Raw genomic sequence first — 15,302 nt, 5'->3', positions numbered from 1 at the left:
GGACAGAATCATCCTAAGTCATTGAGAGACGGCTGTTGTTTAAGATCATGTCGAAGCAACTACGCCATGAGGAGAATATAATCATAATGCTAATCCAGGTACTTACAAGACCTTAATGTCCACAACCTATCCAGATTGGCTTTCATGCCATAATTTTAGGATAAAGTGTGCAATTTTACAACTAACTATAGATGTGTGTTCTTCTAGCCAATTTATTTGCTTTGAGGGATGAAATACCCGACTTTCTAGGTGTCACCCAATATTAAACTGGCTGACCTACTCTCCGTCTCGAAGAACTTCTGAAGTTCTTCGAGCTCCTAGAAATTAATTCAATCCAGGTCTTTCCAAACAAAGGGCTTCGTTGAAATAGACTGGGATAAACAGCCTAGAATGCGAACCTATCCTCTTTCATAACAATAATTGTGCGTATTCTCTTGTTTTTCTCTTTGGAAGAAAAGTTAAGGTGTTGTTTATGGAATAATGCAAGTCTTGTCATTTTTGTATGACCAGCTAACTCACCTTGTTGAAAAGGACCTGACGAATGTTCCTTGAGTCAAGGACAATATTTATCAGGGATTCAAACCAAGTTCCTTCCTAAAGAACTCTATCCTTTTGATTGAACTACGGTGGCAATGAATGGTCTTTGATTATAAACAGAGGGTTTCAGGGCATTTCGTCCAATTATTTTCGTCCAATGCAAATCTCGTCCAATTCTTACATTTCGTTGATTACTTTTCTCGTCCAGTAGGACATTTCGTCCAATCCTATTTGTGCAATTCGTCATATTAGTCCAAGGAGTTATAAGCAACTTGTGATCATTAATAATAGTCAGTTGACACAAAAGCGAAGGGCGCAAGACAATATGCATGGTCCACCGTCACACGTTAGGTTAGGTTAGTCAGTTGACACATTGGTTGGTCAGGTTAGTCAGTTGGCATAGTAGTAGGTTAGTCAGTTGACACAGGTGACGATCATAGTCAGTTGACATCGATGGGACAAATTGAGATTGGACGAAATGTCGGACCGGACGAGTGTTCCGTTGGACAAACTTATAAAAGGACAAAAAATCTTGGAGCATCTGCCTTCAAATCAAACAGAGCCCTAAGGGCACGTCTGTATCAGCTCAGACATCGTATACAGAAAGTTGTCTGCCAACATAGGAAACGTGGCAAACACAAAGGATTTTGGCCTTCACATGTTGAATCGAATATGCTCACAGTGTTAGGAACAATATTCCATGTGTTTCGGAATTTTTCCATAACAAATGGGAAGATTTGGGAGCAGATAAGATGTGTGGATCAAGCGTATCGATATCTGTATCGGCGATTGTTAATTAAATTACGTGTAAGAAGTCACAACATTCGATGAATTTGAAGGGATCGAAGTTAGAGAAATGGGACAAACTTTCGGACTTAATTCCCCCTTTTTTTTTGCAGGGGGACTTTGTAATCCCGGATTTTCCTGTAATCCCCCTCACTGACCCACCGTACTAAATAAAAACAATTTTTTTTTCTCCCTAAGGACCAGCGAAGTCTGTTATGTAGTTCTGCTGAAACGTAATTATTTTAAAAAACATTTCATTTTTGTTTCAAAATAATTTTTTTTCCGCTGATTATTTCTACGGCAGCTTAACAGGATTCAGTTTCAGCGAAATGGTTGAAAGAAAAGAAAAAAGCGTAGCATCTGCACACTCAAGACGATAATGACACGTTTTCTTTGTGTTCCTTAATCCCCCCTCAACCATTGTTACTGCGTTTCACTCGGTTAAAAAGAAAGACACAGAGAGAGAGAGCTTCGAGTTTCTTACAGTCAGAACAACTCAGACAAGGCACTCAAGACGTTTAATTAACTGGGAGACAAAGGGAAGTCTTAAGAACACCGCTTAACATTTCGATTCGCTTTCTTAAAGAGTCTAATATTATTATTCGCCTTTCTGGTCGTAAATTTCTCTACATTTGTTTTCTATATAAAACGTGAACACTTCACCATACTGACTAAACCAAAGTTCTTTTTTATATTTATTTATTTTGTTCGCACTTAATCCAAAAGTCAGTTTTCTTACAAAATATAATTTAATTTACTGTATTCGATGATAAAATACCAATATGCAAAATAATTTCACGTCGATGTAAAGAGAATCGATTTAAAGGGGCGAAGCAAGAATGCTTTTCATCTTCCCCGTTATCTGTAGAGGACAGTGTAGGGAAAAGGTGTTATTGAGCTATTAAAGCTCTGATCATGGCAGGAGGGTAGCAGCAATAACCGAGCCTCAGTTAGAATTTCATTGGCTACAGCATTGCCATCCATTACCCTCCAAGGATATTGGATTGAATTTAAATTTTACGTGTATTTCTTTATATATTACATTAATATGTACGATTTATTTAAGTATATCTGTATTCCTTAAAAATTTCTTTTATATTTAAGATTTACTTCCTTATTTTCAGAAATTTTGTTTTTCTTTATATTATCAATTTAGTTATATATACTTTATTAATAAAAAATATCGCTTTATTACATATGTTTCCATTCATAACATTTTCATGGGGAAATTATATATTTTACCGTGAAGAATGTTGAAAACCCTTCTATCAGAAGTGAATTTTGCTCATGCCACTGAGATATTCCAGGGTCGTTTGATTTATTGTTAATATATTAAATTACCAGTTACATACATGTAACAGAGATTATGACTAATATACACTTCTTTCAGGTAGTGATCATAGTAATTTAAAATCAAAACAAGAATCAAGTATTAAGATTATAAATAAGTATTGATGAAATACATTGAGAACAGTAATACTTACTATTGATGCTTCTGCAAATGTGGAACAAAATTATCGGGAAAGTTCGTATATCCATTGAAAGAATAATGTTGACTTATTCTTAGATTCATTTATTTTATGTTTTTCATTCTAATGTTACCCAAGAATGGTTGAACTACGGCGTGATATTTACAGCAGGTATTTGAATTCTCTAAGTATTTCTTTTTTCAGGTTCAGGCTTCCAATAAGGTTTCTGTGATAGCGCCTTACAATTTTAGGGTGACTTCATTCGTGGGAATAGATAACAATACAACAAAGAAAAACAGCGCAAACATGGCATAAATAAATCTAAATCCGTTTTGCAGCGGAAGTTCAATCAGTAGCAAATTTGAAAGACAGAGGCGAAAATTCGAGAAAACTCGATTTATCTGCTATGATTACTCGGATAGTGACACTTCCAAAGTTTATTCTCTGGAAATACGGACGTGCTGTTTAGTCCTTATAAGGACTGGCTTAAAGGGGTGAAGCAAGAATGCTTTTCATCCTCCCTGTTATCTGTAAAGGACAGTGTAGCGATAAGGTGTTATTGAGCTATTAAAGCTCTGATCATGGCCGGAGGGTAACAGCAATAGCCGAGCCTCAGTTAGAACTTCATTGGCTACAGCATTGCCATCCATTACCCTCCAAGGGTATTCATTAATCGCCGATGTTTAAGTAAAGGCAAACCTAATCTGAAAATTCGGACGATCCCTAGTGGCCGAAAGACCGTCCATCTCAGCGTTGGTTCCACTCAGTGACGGGGTCCCCAACCACCGAGCAGAACCGCTCATATTCCGAAGAAAAGCATTCACCAGCAAAGCCCCTCACCGGACCGTGCCGGAGAACACTTTCCCCGGAGACACAAAGTGCTCCCTTAAGGCAAAAACCTTAAGAGAGCGAACCCAAACTCTCGAATCTTTGCGCCCCTGTGGGTAACAGAAACAGCCAAGCCTCAGTACAACGTTGCCGTCTATTGCCTTACCCTCCGAGGGTATTAATAACCGCGTTTCACTAATAATTTGTGAGTTCAACGTATCTCATCATTGACCTATAGAGTAAGATAGGCTGAGATTCAGCATATAGTAGGAGAGGAAATAAAGATAGAGTGCATAGTAGTAGAGTAGAAGAATGAGGCCTCAGCTGACCTGTTTTAGCTGGTGACCCCCCCAGGGGTGCTTCTAAAACGGTCGTTGATTTTTCACTTTTGAAAAGGAAAAATCCTGAAAAGGAAAAAAAAAGGAGAGACTAAGCAAACTTAACAAGTGTAAATATATCTAAAACTATGTGGAAGATAATTCTATAGAGGAATGAGTTTGCCGAGCAAACCCAGAACAGTATAACCAGGAAAAGAAGGGAGATGACCTGGCCCGGAAGACCCCGCCCTGAAAAGGGCTTGGGACCACCTCGATGTTGGCCTTCGCAGTCCGGGTTTGTTCAGGTCAACCCCAACCTGGGAACAGAAAAACTTTCAACTGCGAAAGGACTAGACATACCTGTGGGTTAAACGCTGATCAGGAAGGAAGATCGAGATAGCGTCAACACCTACAACTTGAAGGTGTTGTAGGTGCAGACACAACCGGATTCCCCCCTGTATGATCTGGCAGATGGTTGGTGGATCGCACCACCTCCTCAGGAACTTTCCTGCTCCAGGAAAGGTACTTACGGGGTGTGTTTTCCTGATTTTCCAAATGTGATGTTTAATCACGGTCGATCCCTCTTCTTCATACACGCGATATATTTAAGTCCTTATAGTCCTTATAAGGACTGGCTTAAAGGGGCGAAGCAAGAATGCTTTTCATATTCCCCGTTATCTGTAGAGGACAGTGTATGGATAAGGTGTTAATGAGCTATTAAAGCTCTGATCATGGCAGGAGGGTAACAGCAATAGCCGAGCCTCAGTTAGAACTTCATTAGCTACAGCATTGCCATCCATTACCCTCCAAGGGTATTGGATTGAATGAATCAATCCGACTCTCGTCGCGATATATATATTTAAATATTTAAAAGTGCTTTAGTTTTAAAATATTCTACATTTAGCTGTTATTCTGTATGGTGTGAATGTATTATTTACATTTTTTAAACAATTGAGCTTAAATGACTTTGTTATTTCCAAAATAACATTAACTTATTTAATAATAAAATAATTTATTAAAGAAGAATATGCTTATTTTTAATATATTATAATATTAAAGAGAAATACTTGTCAACTCGTTATATATAAATCTTAACAAAATCTGAAAGATTTTCCTCTCTCTCTCTCTCTCTCTCCCTCTCTCTTTCTAGAGTAGGATTAATAGATAAATACTCTAATTATTTATTTTGTTTATGATAAAAAAATTCCTAAAGATTCTTATTACATCTCCACTACATCCGTTTACTCCAATTGAGCAGTTCTACTAGTACTTATAAAAATAGTTTATTGAACACCGTAGAATGATCACTGAAATTGAATCTTTTTTTCGTGTCTACAGGGACGCTTAGTTGATCTGAAACTTAAGCTCCTCGCGAGTTTTCATTGTCGGATTGTTTTCCTTGTGTCACACACATCCTTTAAAGAAAGTTCAGTTGCTGTTTTTGCCATTCTTCCGAAACTCCCAAAATACTTTTTTTTTAATCTTTTTTTCCTTTTTTTTTTTGGTATAAATCTCGATTCAGTTTCTTCTTGAAATAAGAAGACGACGAAACCACACCTATTTGCCGTTAATATTTCTTTACACTTTTTTTTTTTATAGTCATTAATTCGAACACTACGTTTTAAACATTTCTCTCAACCCCTTTTGAGAAGGGACATTTAATTACATTCACGAAAAAAAAAAAAATTAAATAAATAAAAAAAATGAAATCTTTGAAGAACCAAGAAATGTTGCAATTTTTTAAAGAAAAGTTTAAACATTTCAAATTAAGGCAGGCGTTCGAATCACGTTTATTACCACACGTGGAATTATTCTTTTCCAAAAGTATGCATAGCGAATAAGTAGCTGAAACAACAAAACTAGAGACGTGTCTTGGAAATTAACGTATTTTTTGTAATATGGAAATACGGTTAAGTGGCTGAATATATTATACAGACAGATGGCGTGACAGTAGCTCGAGATATAAAAACTTCTAATACAATAATTCTTTAAAAAAAGGTAAAAAAAAAAAAAAAAGAAAACACTTTGGCATCACGCGTTAGTAAGAGCTTCAGACATCTAGAGAGAGAAAATGTAATCTACGGCAAAGGTAGAAAGATAGGGACACGACGAAGCGCGAGCATTGAGAACGGCCTAACACGCACTTAATGGAACGAAACCTCAAATCAAATTCTCTCTCTCTCCTCGCTCGATGCAATATTCTTCTTTCGACGAAAAGTCGTCTTGAAAGTGTTTCTAGAAGGCTCGAGCGTTTTCTTATATTCGTTTATTGTTTTATTTGTTTGTTTATTAGTTCTCTGTTTCTTTCACAGCCAACGGCCATAAATTAAAATCGAAGTGTATCGCTATTTGTAGCTTTGAAAAGACAAATGTGGAGTTCGCTTAGTCTCGAGGGTTACATTTTTGCTTCCCCCCCCGTATCTCCCAGCTCGAGATTTGTATTTCGGCGAAGATGGGAATTGGCGAAAACTAATACTTGCCACACGGAACCACAATCGAAAGAATTCGTTGAGTGCCTTATTTATATCCTTCTGCAAGGTTACATCAAGAATTCCCCCCCCCCCATCCTGTCGTATGTTTCAAAATCTCCCTTCCCATCCTTCTCTGGTCACGTGGTTTACAAACAGTTCGACGGAAGTGCTTAGAAGAGCAGTTTTTAAACATCAGCACTTTCCCCTTAACGACAATACATTTAGCTGTAGAAGACATTTCTTGAATCACCCACAGTAATGATTGTTTGGAATGCGCACAAGAAGTATAATGGAAAGATTATTCTAGCTTAGGGCAGTGGCGCTGCCAAAGCAGCCTTGCTAAATTAACAAGAAGTAATCCTTTTAATGAAAATTATAATTCCTCCATTGATTTTTTTTTTCTGCCCATTTGTTTGGGAACTTTTCCGCGTTTTACATGCTAATGCAGTGCAAATGAGGCAAAGAGAGAACACTGCATTCAGTAATGGAACAAATACTCATTTTGTGGAAAACAAATTTTGAATTTATTCATTTCCAAATAATTATTGCTCCACGTGATAACTAAAAGTTAATAATGACATCAAACATGAAAAAGCTCTCAGCAAATCGTCATACCTTAGCACCAATTAGAATACTACACGCTAATGACGTAACAACGTTTTTCATTGTATTACGCACATTAGGTATGATTTAAAAAGGTGTGCATAAACAAATGCGTGTGAATTATTTTTAATTTGAGAGAAAAAAAAAGTTTTGATCATTTTCGTTATTAATGTATTAAACGTCACGTAAATATATTTAAAATACATTTCTTGGTTGATCTTAATTGTGTGAATAACCAGTTCATTATTTATGAAACAAACTACGTAAAATTATAGTACTTAATCAAAGCTAGCCGATTTTTTTTCCATTTGTTATCATATAAATTAAAGTTCGTCCATTCTGATATATCGATACTTAGTCATTTAATCAATTCGTGTATCCCAGAAACGTATTCAATGTACTAAATCACCTGCTTCCTAGAAAAAAAGACAAACGATTTCAAATTTTTCTTTCGTTTCCTTAGCAGAAAGTGATGTTTTACATTATTGATCCCCAATAATTTCATTCTGTAAAAGGTTCTTCCTTATAAATGATCTTCTCATGTCACGTTTTATATGGCCTCTATAAATAAAACATCCGAAACATTTTCCAAAGACATCTGTTTGACGTTGAAGCGTAGCAATAGCTCACAAAGTTAAATTTGAGAGCGATTTATTCCCAATCGATTTTTTACTTCTTTGATATTTTATACAAGAGCTCACACAAAGCATACTCGTTTATTAAGTACATAATAATACGAATTTATTTCATTAAGATGCCTAATTTGCTCAGTAAATTGTTTATTTCAGTTATCCAAGACCACGTGATCAATTTTGCGTGTAAACTGTGCGCATTTCACAAACCGATTTCTTTTTCTGTTTCTACTTCGTTTAGAATGTGGAATTTAATGTATTTCGATGCGCTTAATGACTTAAGGATATTACACAAAACAAACTCTTGATAAATCAAAACTTCTTTCTGTGTAATGATATCCATAAAATTAGTTAGGACTAAATAATTAATTAAAGGACGATTTTTTAGTTTATGTACAAGTTTTAATTAACTGAGTAAATTAATTGGAAAATATATTTAAATATCTTCCTTTAATTAATACCGATAATTGCCATGCTTATAAGGGTTATTCATTACAGCTTTTGCTAATTGAAAACATAACAAAATAACTTGTTGACTAAATTGTGAATTTAGCATTAGAAATTCAGAACAGAGAAATTTTGCTAATAGAAAATAAAAGTATCGGAATTTATTTATTAATTTTCATTGATAAAGATTAATGTACTTGTTATTTTAATGATTTATAATAATTTTCTTCAATACACCATTAATATATAATTATAGCTTGTAAACATGTATTCTTGTCTGTAGAGTTCGTTATCGGTCGGCAGTTATCAACGAAAAAAAGGATAAGTGATGCAAGACTAGCTGATCCTACAGGTAGTGGAAGACCAAGGCAACTCGTGGTAAAGGTGGCATAAGCTCTGATCACTAATCTTAATATTTCTTGCTCATTAATATTTCTTAATGCATCACTTGCAGGCGCAAACTTGACTTATTTGTCTGTTTGCTTACTTGGGAAATGGAGTAAAACCAGGTTTAAAATTGCTTGGTATTTTTAACATTTATTCTATCCAAGGTAAAATACATTCTACATATATATATATATATATATAGCATCTTAAGTCCCATATATATATATATATATATATATATAGCATCTTAAGTCCCATATATATATATACATATATATATATATATATATATAGCATCTTAAGTCTCATATATATATATATATATATATATATATAAGGGACTTAAGATGCTGTCTTCTCTTGGTTACGAGTATAAGGGACTTAAGATGCTGGCTTCTCTTGGTTACGAGTTGTCTTGGTATTGATTAAAATAAAACAATCCCGAAGACAATATTTTCGTGTTTTATTAGAACGGTCGGTATATATTTCTAGTTCAACAAAGATATTTTAGTAGTTCTGTTATAAAAACAGCTCGCAACTTATATTTTTCCATTAAACAAAAACAATATTGATCGGTGTTTTCATAACTAAATTCCAACTACTAAAGGATTGGTTATTCGATGAAAATAAAACAAAGTATACATCTGAAAACAAAATAAAAAAAAAGAATAAGTTTACGCTTTTGTGCTAGATAAAATATTAAATTCCATGAATTTCAGAGAAAGTAAATTTAGTTTAGGCAACACAAAAAGATATCACGGAAATGCTGTTGAGTTCAGAATTATCTAAGATTTGAAGAGTAAATAGCTAATAAAAACAGTGAATTGACAAATAACAACAACACAGAAACACGGGGTGTACACTACAAAGACTGTTCAAAACGAAATGAATAGCACTTATCTGTAAGCCCTTTTTTTTAAGTCTGTGTATATAAATAATTAAACATAACAAATTTTAATTATATTATTATATTTAAAGTTAAATTAGAAAAAGTAAATTAAATTGATATTGATGTATTTTTCAATAAAATAAAATTTTGATTTTCTTTAATAATCTAGTCAACCACTACAGATAATGTATAGCTTTCCTTAATATTTCGAATTCAATTGCAGTAGTGGGAATCCGGATTGATTCATTCAATCCAATACCCTTGGAGGGTAATGGATGGCAATGCTGTAGCCAATGAAGTTCTAACTGAGGCTCGGCTATTGCTGTTACCTTCCTGCCACAATCAGAGCTTTAATAGTAGTGGGAATCCAAAAATCGAAATTTAAAAAGTCCTTTTTAGGATTTCCAGGGTAACAAATGGCAATGCTGTAGCCAATGAAGGTTTACTGAGGCTCGGCTATTGCCGTTACCCAGCCATGACTCGAGCGTTTTAGCTCAATAACACCCCATCCACACAGATTTTCTTCATTCAGATGACGGGATAAAGAGTCAAGGACTCAGTCCATCGCCCAGTTCTTTTAAGAACTTAAGTAGTTACTATTGATCATACATTGGATTCATTCAATCCAATACCCTTGGAGGGTAATGGATGGCAATGCTGTAGCCAGTGAAGCTTTAACTGAGGCTCGGCTTTTGATGTTACCCTCCTGCCATGATCAGAGCTTAATTGCTCAATGCCACCTTATCCCTACACTGTCCTCTACAGATAACGGGGAATATGAAAAGCATTCTTGCTTCGCCCCTTTAAGCCAGTCCTTATAAGGACTAAGTAGTTACTATTATTACTACTAACGGTTAGCAGTTACAGAAACACCAAGGACGAGCGCAGTATGAGGAATACCGCTGCCCTTAGGCTCCAAACAGAGCAAAACTATCGTATATGCCGATGATATTGTCGAAACCCTTCAGGATTCCGACTCGATTTACATCTTCTTCAGCATACTGCGAGAGTTCAGCATGCTCAGTGGTCTTCACACTAATCCCGAAAAAACAAAAATCAAAATTTATGGGAAATTCGGCCCTGCCTGTCTTCCGTATGGTCTGAAACCCACAACCGGCCCATTAACAATACTAGGAATTCCCTTCCTAGAGACCCCAGTGTTGTAAACACAACACTTAATAGAAATGTGTTGCGAAAAACTAAAACCCTTCAGTCCCAACTACCTATCATTCGAAGGTAGAGCAACAGTTATCAAAACAGTCCTAAAACCGATGTTACTGCACACCATCAACCTCACAAACATCACAGGCATACAAGACAACGCCATTCACAAACACATCACTAAATTTTTCTGGAACAACAGGAAACACGAGGTGCGCAGGGCATTTCTCCATCTTCCCCCCACACAAGGGGAATTCTCCCTGCCAATCCTCAAATACTGCCACCTAACCAACACTGCTCAGACCATACGGAAAGCACTGGCATCAAATCACCCTTCCGGCAATCTGATTAAATACTTCTTAGGATTTTTCCTACCCTACTTCGGGACCACTGGCCACGCCGGACCATGTGCGGAGACGGTGCCAGAGTGGTACTACACAATATGCAAACTTTTCAAAAAAATGGCAACGGATGGAGTTCGAGTGCTTCAGCTCAGCCCAAACAAGCTGTACTGGAAAAATTTTGACAACTTTGACTGGGAAAAGCTGGGCACAAACGAAGAGGTGCTGTTCACCAACATTAAAAACAGCTGGTGTGAAATGGTTGTCCCCAGCTGTTTTTAATGTTGGTGAACAGCACCAACATTAAAAACAACTCGACCGTGCAACCCCTTCTGCGACGCGGTAGAAACCGTAGGGCACTTCTTCTTTCACTGCCCACCAGTATATGTTTGGCACAGACTGGCTGAGGTGCTTGCGATCCCAGCGCTCACATTCGCCGAAATAGTCTTTCTACAGTTTCCTCCCACAGTAACCAAAAACAAGAAACATCTGATTTTCCTAATAAATGTGATTAAACATCACATTTGGAAAATCAGGAAAAAATACCTTCTTAACGAGGGGGATCGCATCTATCTCGTTAAGAAGGTATTTTTTCCTTCAGCCTACCTCCGCCGCTTCCTGGAGCAGGAAAGGTACCTACGGGGAGAAGAGCGGTTCCTGAGGAGATGGTGCGACCCACCAACCATCTGCCAGATCATACAGGGGGGAATCCGGTTGTGTCTGCACCTATAACACCTTCAAGTTGTAGGTGTTGACGCTATCTGGATCTTCCTTCCTGATCAGCGTTTACCCCACAGGTATGTCTAGTCCTTCGCAGTTGAAAGTTCTTCTGTCCCCAGGTTGGGGTTGACCTGAACAAACCCGGACTGCGAAGGCCAACATCGAGGTGGTCCTAAGCCTTTTTCAGGGCGGGGTCTTCCGGGCCAGGTCATCTCCCTTCTCTTTCCTGGTCATACTGTTCTGGGTTTGCTCGGCAAACTTATTCCTCTCTGGAATTGTCTTCCACATAGTCTTTAGATTTATTTACACTTGTTAAATTTGCTTAGTCTCTCCTTTTTTTTTTTTCCTTTTCAAAAGTGAAAAATCAACGACCGTTTTAGAAGCACCCCTGGGGGGTCAACAGCTAAAACAGGTCAGCTGAGGCCTCATTCATCTACCCTACTACTATGCACTCTATCTTTATTTCCTCTCCTACTATCTGCTGAATCTCAACTCTACAGGTCAATGATGAGATACGTTGAACTCAAAAAATTATTATTATAACAGGTTACCCTTAGGGATAAATTATTGAAAACGCAACTTCCATGAAATTCAATGGAGCCAACAAATCGAAAATCAAACACTTGTTAATCGTAATAAGCCTTTGATGTACATATCACCTCAGTTAGAACCCGAGTGTTTTCTAGAATAATAATAAAAAAAAAAAAGTAGTACAACGGGGTTTCCAATTGAATCAATCGACCGTGAGATGCGGTGATTGATTAATACCCTTGGAGGGTAATGGATGGCAATGCTGTAGCTAATGAAGTTCTAACTGAGGCTCGGCTATTGCTGCTACCCTCCTGCCATGATCAGAGCTTTAATAGCTCAATAACACCTTATCCCTACACTGTCCTCTACAGATAACGGGGAAGATGAAAAGCATTCTTGCTTCGCCCCTTTAAGCCAGTCATTATGACTTAATAGTAGTACAACATTGATTTTTGTGTTTTTTTATACTATATAATACAAATAAAATCTGAATACAAGTTCCGCGTGCTACTCATTTTAAAGCAGGAATTCTTTAACTAGCACGATATTCTGTACTGATAAAGAAGTACTCCTGAGTTGGTAATGTTAATCCTCCTCCCAAAGCATAAATAAACAAGGGCTTATCATGAGACACGCTAAGATGAGAGAGACGTAAAAGACAGCAGGATATGGAAGCGAGGTGATGGAAAGAGGAGGTAGCACACACATCTATAATTCAAAAGTAAGATGACATCACTATCACCAGAAATACCTTGCCAACAATGTGGGAACGTCCTTATTTTCGGAGACGATGGCGTGAAAATTGGTTTCTTATTAAAGATAACATCCCAATGTTTTCCCCTTTGTTTTCCATTTTCCGAAAACGATGTGCTTCTAGGTTATGCGAGTTTTTATATACATGCTTTACTCTAATTCTCACATTAAGTTGAAGAAAGATTAAATAAAACGAACACATAAGAAGTGTTCTCTTATTAATAGAGGCTTGCTTGGTGTTCATCTGAATTAATATAAACACACAGCTATTAAAATAGGGAGGTAAACGATTAACAAAAATAATCATGTCGTATCCTAAACACAGTCATCTGTTATTTTTCTTTGCAATTGTCGACAAAAAGCAGACAGAAGAATTCTAATGAATTTATAGAGGAATAAGTAGATATTATTTAATTATAACTTTGCATTTAGTAACATTGTGACAGCCATTTTCGCAGCTTATTCAAGAAGATGGTAGTTTGTTCCTCGCCGGGAGGGGGCACTGCAATCGTACTACCTTAGAGAAAGTGGACATCGGGATCCTGAGCACTTCAGCCAGCCTTCGTTGCACTGGTGGGTGCTGGTAGAACAGGTGTCCTACACTTTCAATTGCATGATACTTCGCCAAAAGAGGTCGCAAGGTCGGGGAGATATTGTGATTTCACTAGTTTCGCCGGGAGTCGGCCGTAAGCGATCCTTTAAGCCAATCCCGGTGAAAACGTTGTCCCCATCTTTTTTGATAGACCACCTCTTCATTCGTGCCCAGATCAGGTGTCTCAAAACCAAAGAAATCGGAAAAGTTTCCAGTCCAGTTGCTCTGGACTAAGCTGCATCCGAACCACATCAGTAACAAATCTTTTTAGTGTTTTACATATTTTATAGTACCACTATGACGCTACGCGCATGGTTCAACGGTCCCAAAACAGGGTAGGAAATATGCAATGAACTTTCCCTCCTTGGAGAAAAGCCTTGCGTGCACCTCATGTGGCTCCAGAGGTCGTCAATCAGCTGTCAGTAATCTTGAAAATTGCATTTTTTTTTTATCAAAACAAGTTGTCAAGAGTCGTTATTACACCGGAAAAAAACGGAATACCAACACGTACCAATCAGTTGTCCTTATAAGGACTTGCTTAAAGGGGCGAATCAAGAATGCTTTTCATCTTCCCCGTTATCTGTAGAGATTTAAACAGTTTATTCAAATATTATAATTATTGTAATTATACTTTTGGTTTTAGGAAAATTAAGTCTTTTCAGTAGATTTATTAATAGTTAAATTTTTTTTATAAATCATGTTTTAACTTTTTTTAAGTTATTATTTTGATTTCACAAATGAGAAAAAATTATAATTTATAATATGCAAATTATAGTTTTTCTGAATACTTGATTCGATAGAATATGACTCGTTGGCCGGTTTTGTACACCTAAGAATATGACTGCTACGTTCGAGATGAAGGTGAAAATCATTTCATTTCTTTTCGTCGTGATCTTAAGATATCCAGGAGCTCATCTTATGCATTGATTTCGTATTAAAAATAGTCAATATCCATGCTAAAAATTCCTCTCGAAAGGTAATAAACCCATGGTTGTAGACCCGCTAGGACTCATAAATCTAAAATAGTAACGTCCATTATGATGTTCTTAGAAAAGGAAATCGGAATCCTTGCATTTTATTTATTTATTATTATTTTTTTTCTCTTTTGATCTTTATTCTGCTGACGTCTTTGGAACCTACGTCAGATACGGTTGTCATGGAGAATTAAAAGTCAGCCGAGGCGAACACCGTCAACCATAAATACCGATCAATATTTGAAAGTATTTTTTTTCCTCTTGGGGGGGGGTAAGGGGGGGGATTGGACGAAAGGAATCAGTTCTTTCGTTAGCTGACATCACGATCGGGAACATAAGTGAAAGCGGTTATGCAAATGAAGCTACTATTAAAGGAGAATTATCTTTGGTGACTGACTTCTATGCAGAGGGCGGTTTTAACGAGGGTTGTAATAAGACGTTTCCATTGGATTTCCTCCAACAAACGGAAGGATGGATAATCTTCATTTTCATAAGACCAGATTTCTTAAAAAAGGGTCCGGTGAGAGCTCTTTCCAAATAATGTCGCGCTGGGAGGCACAAAGTTCCGAAAATGTAAGAAATAAAAAATCCCTTCTGAAGTTCCTATAACGAGACTAGTTTGCGTCAGTGAGTAGGAAAAACACGAAGAATGAAAATAGAAAGAAGAAGGTAGACTCAATGTAAACATGCTGCCACCGAAAGAGTCGATTAAATATCGGCAGGTTGCCTGCAAGCGAGCTATATTGCGTCTGCATCGAGCAAAGTCATTCACGGGTTTGTGGCTCAGTTACTTTCTCTATTAGGGTGGGTTCATGCCGCTCGTGCCACGAGGCATCGAACTGCTAGCGTCTATCTTCTTCTTTA

The sequence above is a fragment of the Typopeltis vanoorti genome, chromosome 7 (genome assembly GCF_054136105.1).
Source record: "Typopeltis vanoorti isolate ZY-2024b chromosome 7, IOZ_Tvanoo_1.0, whole genome shotgun sequence".
Lineage (NCBI taxonomy): Eukaryota > Metazoa > Arthropoda > Arachnida > Uropygi > Thelyphonidae > Typopeltis > Typopeltis vanoorti.
This window is presented reverse-complemented; position numbering follows the sequence as displayed.